This window comes from Arachis stenosperma, chromosome 3 (assembly GCF_014773155.1).
Source record: "Arachis stenosperma cultivar V10309 chromosome 3, arast.V10309.gnm1.PFL2, whole genome shotgun sequence".
Lineage (NCBI taxonomy): Eukaryota > Viridiplantae > Streptophyta > Magnoliopsida > Fabales > Fabaceae > Arachis > Arachis stenosperma.
In genome coordinates, this window is record NC_080379.1 from 138,729,426 (window position 1) to 138,739,960 (window position 10,535).

Genomic DNA, 10,535 nt, shown 5'->3' on the forward strand with positions numbered 1-10,535 from the left:
TATAACATTATTTGGAAGAGGATGAACCTACATTCATTCAACTAAAATAAAGAAAGAAATAAGAAAAAAATGAATAAGAAAAAAAATACAGCACTAAAAAAAAATATTTTTGTGTATTTATAACAAAATTTAGGTGTAAAAACTAAGAAATTTTTATGTATTGTTAAGAAATTTCGGTATATTTTTATTCTGATAAGTTCTGCATAATTCAAAACACTTCTTCTTCCTCCTCTTCATCTTCTGCTGCTTCTTTTTCTTCATCTTCTTATTTCGTTTTTTTATAATTTTTCTTGGGAGAAAAAATCAAACAAAAAAAAAATACATAATGTTGCAAAATCAATAGAAAGAGGAGGGAAAAAAATGTAGAAACAAAAACAATAAAAAGAATGAGGATGAAGATGAAACACGAGAAGAAGAAAAAGGAGAAGGAATGCAAAGAAGGAGGAAGAGGAGGAGGAGGAGGAAGAACACATGATACAAATATTGGAGAAGATCCGTTTTTGTTTTGCGCTATTCAATGAAAAAGCGCGTATTTACACGCTCTCTAAATTGAGGGTTGTTTTTATTGAATTTAAGCCAACTTATATAAATTTGCATGACAAAAAGATTTATATGTATAACAGATCTCCTCTTAATATTGTGTATTTTAATTTGTTCAAAAATAATAAATGTTAAATGATTTGAAAGATATTTTTTTAGTGATAAAGTCTTACTAAATTAAAGGATAATTTATTTCAATAAAATGATTAGCAATCAAAATTATACTATTATTTTTATTTTAATTTAATATATATAAATTGAATCAATCAAGTTGAATTCACAAATTTACACATATATAAATCGAATTAATATATATAAATTATAGAAGAATCGAATTCATTAGTATGGGAGAGAAAGCAAAGCTAAATCGAATGACATGCTTGTTGATTATCTTATCTATATGCCTATGGAGTGGGTTTAGATGGGAAAAAGAAAGACTCCTGCTTCAAACATAGACCAACACGTGCAAACAAGCTTTATTTAATTTTTTTCTAAATGGCAAATTAAAGAAAAGAAAAACTAAAGCTGAAATAAAATGAAAGGCACCAATTAAAAAGAAAAGTTGGTTAATGCTCTTTATAAAAAAAAAGGTAAAAATATATTTATGGATTCAAGAAATGTTTATATATAAAAAATGTATTATACGCTATATATACTGTTATTATTTACTCCATTATATTTTTAGATTTTTGAATTTTAATGTTTAAAATTTTATTTTTAATTTTTAAATATTCAAATTAAATAAAATCAGTCTAAAACATGAGAAAACAGAAAGTGATTTCAGCAAAAAAGATAGTGTATATATTTAAAAAGAAAAAATTTTGTAATTCTGAAGGAGATGAATTGATAAAAGAAAAAAGAAGCAAATTAAAATTTAGTAGTAGTGACAGTGAATAGTGACAGTAGAGATAGGAAAGAGAGGTAATGGTATTAACTAAGGTGTTGGTAGTGGTGAAAATTATAAAAGTTTAAAATTTGGAGGAAAAAAAAGGATGTAGATAATTTATAAATTTTATTTAAAAATTAATAAAAAATTAGGTTTGGGTATTTTTGTTATACAAAATTTATTTTTTATGGGTATAACATTAATTTTTTTGTTTGATAAGTATTTTTGTTAGCATTCACAAAATTTATAGATACAAATAGTAATTTATTCGTCAATCACTTTATTAAAGCAAATTATCCGAAAATATATTTTTCTAATAAGTTTTTATTATATTTAATATTTTTGTATTTTATCACAAAGGTAATTTTATTTGGAGAATTTATTAATATTACAGAAATATAATTTCATACTATATGATTTTATATAACAATTATATATTTTTTACATAAATCAACTTTGTATTTGCTGTGTAAAAAATTAAAAGGAAATACAGCAATAGTGTATATATATATATATATATATATATATATAGACACCGTTAGTGGTCAAATTTTTTAACTATATTTATGCAATTAAATTTTTAGAGGAAATTATTTATAACATGCTCTGTTAGATAGTATTGACAAAAAACTTAATAACTTGGAATCATTTAATATGAGTTTTTGAATTAATTCCTATTATATACGTCTATTTATGAAAAAAATAATTATGGTATATAATTGAAAATGTAATAAATGAGAACTTTACTAATAGAAACATTTAATCAGTGATCTAATCAAAATAAATGAAAATTAAATAATGAAATTAGAGATTTTGGATAAGATTTAAATTTTTTTTGTGAGTCATTATTATTTTATCAAAATTTTAATTAATTTTTATAGTTTTAAAGATTATAATTAAGTAGTCACCAAAAAAAAGATTGTAATTAAGTATTTATATTAGATAAAAAAAGTTTAATTAGGTCTTTTTTATTATTTTAAATTATAATTTTTTAAATATTTATTTTTATGTTTGATAATGTAGGATAAATTATGAAATGTTTTAAAATTAGTGTTTTTCTGCAAAATAACTACCAAAGATCTATTTATAAATTTTTATTTAATATAAAAATTTAATTATAAATTTTTAAATTATAAAAATTTAATAAAAATATAAAAAGTAACAAAATAATTAAACCTTTGAATAATAGATAGAATTGGAAAAACAAAAGACTTGATTATGTGTTTTGCAAATTAGTTCTTCTTTTTCATAGTACTCATATTTTAGTCATTCTTTTTTATAATTATGCTATTATCTTTTAATATGGTGATTTTTATATATTAATCATCTACGAAATTTTAGGAGATAAATATTATTTTGATTTTTAATAAGGTTTGAAGTCAAAATTAAAATTATCTCTATTTTTTTATTATTTAAAATAGTCTTCAATGTTAAAATTATTTTTAAAATTATTTTTTTGACCATTTTATCCTTATCTCATTAACTCTAATTTCTCAATTCTCTAGCCTCAATTCTATCTTCTTCATCTCTATAATTATACTCTTCTTCTCACTCTCTTACACGCCTTTTTTTTTTATCAATGACGATTTTTCCGACGGTGGCTCCATCTCTTTACAATGTTAGTATTATTGTTTTGAATTTTAATATTATATTTTGAATTGAAATATAATTTTTATATTTTATAAAGATTTATATTGTAATTTATACTTTTTGCTAAATATATTTTTAATTATAGGAACTTATTTGGCCATTTGAATTATGGGTAAGTTCAAAACCATTGATACATTTTTTAAAAGAAAATATCAAGGAAATGAAGATGCTTCTGCTTTACTACTCCAATACTTGAGGGGTCATCAAATTTCATTACTTCAAGTTCTCCACTGAATAGCTCAAAGCGTCCACGACTTCTTCCTAATCAACAGGATATTTTTCATTTGGAAAGAGATCCTAGAATGCGAAAATGAGTAAAACCGTCAGCTTAGAATTTCTTCTCGATAAAAGAGAAATAACTTCATTGCAAGTATAGAACCAAACCGACAAGTAATGCCGAATCAAAGTTTTAATATTGGTTATCACAAGTACAAAACCCAATGAAAATTAACCAAAGTATTCAAACATCGAGTCGTCTCACAAGGAATTGCAATGAAGTGATGAATTATTGGCTATGAAGGAACGAGGGTGGGGAGGTTTGATTGATAAAAGGGCAATAAATTAAATGACAAGAAAAATAAAGAAAACAATTAAAGAAAGCAAATGATAAAGAGAGACATTCATGGCAAGGATCGAGGATATAGGCATTCTATCCTAGTCGCTAATCATAACAATAATTAACAAGAACTTATCATATTTCGTCATCTCCAACAATGGAAGAAGGTACAATGTTATCTTCACACGAGAGAAAGTCAAATAAGACTAGTTAATCTCAATCCAAAAGTCCTAATCAACTTACTAATTGAATTAGTAAAAGATTAGCGTCAATGGAAACAATATTAACTAACAACTCTAGATCACCAACATAAGTTGGATATTCATGAATCAAGATTACCTAATTCCTCTTTCCAAGTCGAGAATGCTCAAAAATCTACTCTAATATCCAACCAAATATTTTGTCAAACTCTTGGAAGGCATAAAAAGAAAGCATGGTAAAATTGCAAGAAATATAAAATCTAACAACTATCAATTGCAAGAAGTTAAAGCTAACAACTAAAGAAAGCAATAATACTCATGAAAACATAAATTGCATTAAAAGGAATCCAAATCCAACAATGGTGTTCATAAAACTAAAGAGGGGCATAAAAAGGGAAATTAACACTACAAACTAAGAGAATTAAAATGTAGGAACAAGAAGTTAAACATAGATCTAAGATGAGAATAACCTAAGAACCCTAATTTTAGAGAGAAGAGGGAGCTTCTCTCTCTAGAAAACTAACCTACATGATGCTATCCTAAAACTAATTACTCTCCCTTTGTCCAAGCTTGAATTCTGCATGAAATAGCCTTAGGAATGAGTTGAATTTGGTCCTGGGCAGCTCAGAAATTGCCCCCAGCGAATTCACTTTAATGAGGTTACGTGATTAGCGTCACGCGTGCGCGTGGATGACGCGTGCGCGTCACTGGCCAAAATTCCTCCTCGCGCGTACGCGTGGATGACGCGTGCGCGTGGCCATGAATTCTCCAAATGCTCATTTCTTCATGAATTCTCCACTTTGCATGCTTTTCTCCTCACTTCTTCCATCTAATACTTGCTTTATTAATCTGAAATCACTTAACAAACATATCAAGGCATCGAATGGAATTAAAGTGAATTAAATTTAGCTATTTTAAGGCCTAAAAAGCATGTTTTCGCTCTTAAGCATAAATTTAGGGAGAATTACAAAACCATGTGATGAGCGGATAATTTGTATGCTATTTGGCATTGTTTTTAGTATGTTTTTAGTATATTTAGTTGAGTTTTTAGTATATTTTTATTAGTTTTTAGTTAAAATTCACTTTTTTGGACTTTACTATGAGTTTGTGTGTTTTTCTGTGATTTCAGGTATTTTCTGGCTGAAATTGAGGGACTTGAGCAAAAATCTGATTCAGAGACTGAAAAGGACTGCAGATGCTGTTGGATTCTGACCTCCCTGCACTCAAAGTGTATTTTTTGGAGCTACAGAAGCCCAATTGGCGCGCTCTCAATGGCGTTGGAAAGTAGACATCCTGGGCTTTCCAGAAATATATGATAGTCCATACTTTGCCCAAGATTTGATGGCCCAAACCGGCGTTCAAAGTCACCCTCAGAACTCCCAGCGTTAAACGCCGGAACTGGCACAAGAATGGGAGTTAAACGCCCAAACTGGCACCAAAGCTGGCGTTTAACTCCAAGAAGAGTCTCTACACGAAAAATACTTCATTGCTCAGTCCAAGCACACACCAAGTGGGCCCGGAAGTGGATTTTTATGTCATTTACTCATCTTTGTAATCCTTAGGCTACTAGTTCCCTATAAGTAGGACCTTTTACTATTGTATTTGACATCTTGAGATCTTTGAATCTTTTGATCACTGGGAGGCTGGCCTCACGGCCATGCCTAGACCTTGTTCTTATGTATTTTCAACGGTGGAGTTTCTACACACCATAGATTAAGGTGTGGAGCTCTGCTGTACCTCGAGTATTAATGCAATTACTATCGTTCTTCTATTCAATTCAGCTTGTTCTTATTCCAAGATATCACTTGTTCTTCAACTTGATGAATGTGATGATCCGTGAAACTCATCATCATTCTCACCTATGAACGTGTGACTGACAACCACCTCCGTTCTACCTTAGATTGAGTGAATATCTCTTGGATTCCTGATATACGATGCATGGTTGATCGCCTGACAACCGAGTGCTCGCCTGACAAACGAGCCAGCCATTCTGTGAGATCAGAGTCTTCGTGGTATAGGCAAGAACTGATGGCGGCATTCAAGAGAATCCGGAAGGTCTAACTTTGTCTGTGGTATTCTGAGTAGGATTCAATGATTGAATGATTGTGACGTGCTTCAAACTCCTGAGGGCGGGGCGTTAGTGACAGACGCAAAAGAATCACTGGATTCTATTCCGGCCTGATCGAGAACCGACAGATGGATAGCCGTGCCGTGACAGGGTGCGTTGAACATTTCCATTGAGAGGATGGGAGGTAGCCACTGACAACGGTGAAACCCTTGCATAAGCTTGCCATAGAAAGGAGTAAGAAGGATTGGATGAAGACAGTAGGAAAGCAGAGAGACGGAAGGGAAAGCATCTTCATACACTTATCTGAAGCTCTCACCAATGATATACATAAGTATCTCTATCTTTATCTTTATGTTTCATTCATCATCCATACCCATTTGAGTCTGCCTGACTAAGATTTACAAGGTGACCATAGCTTGCTTCATACCAACAATCTCCGTGGGATCGACCCTTACTCGCGTAAGGTTTATTACTTGGACGACCCAGTGCACTTGCTGGTTAGTTGTGCGGAGTTGTGATAGAGAGTTGAGATTGCAATGAGCGTACCATGTTGATGGCGCCATTGATGATCACAATTTCGTGCACCAAGTTTTTGGCGCCGTTGCCGGGGATTGTTTCGAGTATGGACAACTGACGGTTCATCTTGTTGCTTAGATTAGGTATTTTTCTTCAGAGTTCTTAAGAATGAATTCTAGTGTTTCAAGGTGATGTTCTTATCATCACCAAAGCTGATTGATTCTTATCAATTTAGCTCTTGAATGCAATGTCCTGCTGAAGCTTGGCTAGCTATGTCTAATTCCTTTAGACTAAAGCTTTAGACTAACATTGCATGATTCCTGGAATTCTCATTAAGAATTTTGATATCTTTATTTCTTTTCCACTTAATTTTTGAAAAATCCAAAAAAATTACAAAATCATAAAAACCAAAAATATTTCTTGTTTAAGTCTAGTGTCTCATTTTAAGTTTGGTGTCAATTGCATGTTTCTGTTCTTCTTGCATTTTTCGAAATTATGCATGTGTCTTCATTAATCTTCAAGTGTTCTTGATAATTTTCTTGTTTTGATCTTTGAATTCTATTGACTTGAGTGTTTTGCTATTTCTCATGTGCATTCTCATTTTGTTAGTGTCAGTAGTATACAAACTGCTAAGTTTGGTGTCCTGTATGCATTGTTATTTGATTTTAGTTGCATTTTGATTATTCCTCACTATTAAAAATCCAAAAATATTTTTAATTTGTGTCTTTTCAAGTCAATAATACAGAGAATTGAAGATTCAGAACATACTGCAGAGGAATTACACAGAAAAAGGCTGGGCGTTCAAAACGCCCAGTGAGGAAGGCAGACTGGCGTTTAAACGCCAGCCAGGGTACCTGGTTGGGCGTTTAACGCCCAAAAAGGTAGTGCATTGGGCGTTAAACGCCAGAATGTGCACCATTCTGGGCGTTTAACGCCAGGATGGCACAAGAGGGAAGATTCTGTTTTTAATGCAAATTTTTTTCAAGTTTTCAAAGTTTTTCAAAATCAAATCTTTTTCAAATCAAATCTTTTCAATCAAATGTTTTCAAAATCAATTTCTTTCCTTTTTCAAAGATACTTGCTATCAATTAATGACTTGATTCAACATTTCAAGTATGTTGCCTTTTCTGTTGAGAAAGGTTTAATGTTTGAATCATATCTTTTCTTTGTAGGCAAAGTCATTAATTTTTAAAATCAAATCTTTGTAAAATTGTTTTCAAATCATATCTTTGCAATCATATCTTTTTAAAACCATAACTTTTCAATCATATCTTTTTAAGCACATCTTTTTCAAAAACAGTTTTTAATCATATCTTTTTGATTTCTAATTTCAAAATCTTTTTCAAAAATTACTTGATCTCTTTCTCACTCTTGATTTTCGAAAATCAAATTAAAGTTTTTCAAAATGTTTTTTAAAATCTTTTTAATTAATTTTCGAAAAATCTCTTCCCCTCTTCTCACATCCTTCTAGTTATGGAGTACCACTCCTCCTCAATGCACAATTCGAACTCTATCTGACTAAGTTCGAATTCTTCTCCTTCTTCCTTCTATTTTTCTTCTTCTCTGACACCTCAAGGAATGACATAGAGGATTCCACATTTTCTTGTTCTTTTCTCTTTCATATGAGCAGGAACAAAGACAAAGGCATTCTTGTTGAAGCTGACCCTGAACCTGAAAGGACCTTGAAGCGAAAGCTAAGAGAAGCTAAGGCACAACTCTCTATAGAGGACCTAACAGAAATCTTCAAAGAAGAAGAACCCATGGTAGCCGAAAACAACAACAATGCCAACAATGCAAGGAAGGTGCTGGGTGACTTTACTGCACCTACTCCCGACTTCTATGGGAGAAGCATCTCTATCCCTGCCATTGGAGCAAACAACTTTGAGCTTAAGCCTCAATTAGTTTCTCTAATACAACAGAATTGCAAGTTCCATGAACTTCCATTGGAAGATCCTCATCAGTTTTTAGCTGAATTCTTGCAAATCTGTGACACTGTCAAGACTAATGGGGTTGACCCTGAGGTCTACAGACTTATGCTATTCCCTTTTGCTGTAAGAGACAGAGCTAGGACATGGTTGGACTCACAACCTAAAGAAAGCCTGGACTCATGGGAAAAGCTAGTCAATGCCTTCTTGGCAAAGTTCTTTCCACCTCAAAAATTGAGTAAGCTTAGAGTGGAAGTCCAAACCTTCAGACAGAAGGATGGAGAATCCCTCTATGAAGCTTGGGAAAGATACAAACAATTGATCAGAAAATGTCCTTCTGACATGCTTTCTGAATGGAGCATCATAGGTATTTTCTATGATGGTCTCTCTGAACTATCCAAGATGTCTTTGGATAGCTCTGCTGGAGGATCTCTTCATCTGAAGAAGACGCCTACAGAAGCTCAAGAACTAATTGAAATGGTTGCTAATAACCAATTCATGTACACTTCTGAAAGGAATCCTGTGAACAATGGGACAAATCAGAAGAAAGGAGTTCTTGAGATTGATACTCTGAATGCCATTCTGGCTCAGAACAAGATATTGACTCAACAAGTCAATTTAATTTCTCAAAGTCTGTCTGGAATGCAAAATGCACCAAGCAGTACTAAGGATGCTTCATCTGAAGAAGAAGCTTATGATCCTGAGAACCCTTCAATGGAAGAGGTGAATTACCTGGGAGAACCCTATGGAAACACCTATAATTCTTCATGGAGAAATCACCCAAATTTCTCATGGAAGGATCAACAGAGACCTCAACAAGGTTTCAACAACAATAATGGTGGAAGAAACAGGTTTAGCAATGGCAAGCCTTTTCCATCATCTTCTCAGCAACAGACAGAGAATTCTAAGCAGAACCCCTCTGACTTAGCAACCATGGTCTCTGATCTAATCAAAACCACTCAAAGTTTCATGACTGAAACAAGGTCTTCCATTAGGAACTTGGAGGCACAAGTGGGACAGCTGAGCAAGAAAGTTACTGAACTCCCTCCTAGTACTCTCCCAAGCAATACAGAAGAAAATCCAAAAGGAGAGTGCAAGGCCATCAACATGGCCGAAAATGGAGAGGAAGGAGAGGAAGTGAACGCCATTGAGAAAGACCTCAATGGGCGTGCACTAGCCTCCACTGAGTTCCCCAATGAGGAACTATGGGAATCTGAGGCTCAAAATGAGACCATAGAGATTCCATTGGACTTGCTTCTGCCTTTCATGAGCTCTGATGAGTATTCCTCCTCTGAAGAGGATGAGTATGTCACTGAAGAGCAAGTTGCTAAATACCTTGGAGCAATCATGAAGCTAAATGACAAGTTATTTGGAAATGAGACTTGGGAGGATAAACCCCCTTTGCTCACCAAAGAATTGGATGACTTGTCTAGGCAGAAATTACCTCAAAAGAGGTAGGACCCTGGGAAGTTCTCCATACCTTGTACCATAGGCACCATGACCTTCAAAAAGGCTCTGTGTGACTTAGGGTCAAGTGTAAACCTCATGCCTCTCTCTGTAATGGAGAAGCTAGTGATCTTTGAGGTGCAAGCTGCAAGAATCTCACTAGAGATGGCAGACAATTCAAAGAAACAAGCTTATGGACTTGTAGAGGATGTTTTGGTGAAGATTGAAAACCATTACATCCCTGCTGATTTTATAGTCCTAGAGACTGGGAAGTGCATGGATGAATCTATCATCCTTGGCAGACCCTTCCTAGCCACAGCAAAGGCTGTGATTGATGTTAATAGAGGTGAACTGATCATTCAAGTGAATGAGGAATCCTTAGTGTTTAAGGCTCAAGGATATCCCTCTGTCACCATGGAGAGGAAGCATGAAGAGCTTCTCTCAAAACAGAGTCAAACAGAGCCCCCACAGTCAAACTCTAAGTTTGGTGTTGGGAGGCCACAACCAAACTCTAAGTTTGGTGTTGAACCCCCACATTCAAACTCTAAGTTTGGTGTTGGGAGGTTCCAACATTGCTCTGATCATTTGTGAGGGTCCATGAGAGCCCTCTGTCAAGCTACTGACATTAAAGAAGCGCTTGTTGGGAGGCAACCCAATGTTATATTTTATCTATTTTCCTTTGTTATTTTATGTTTTCTGTAGGTTGATGATCATGAGAAGTCACAAAATCAATTGAAAAAGCAAAAAC

The 10,535-nt window shown here is 33.3% G+C and overlaps 1 non-coding gene across 1 annotated transcript; it reads right to left on the minus strand.

Annotated features, from left to right (window-relative positions):
* Window positions 1–8,581: 8,581 nt before the first annotated feature.
* On the minus strand, window positions 8,582–8,689 carry LOC130972689 (small nucleolar RNA R71). Its single transcript, XR_009083853.1, has one exon. It is a non-coding gene; the product is annotated as a small nucleolar RNA R71 (small nucleolar RNA).
* Window positions 8,690–10,535: the final 1,846 nt, after the last annotated feature.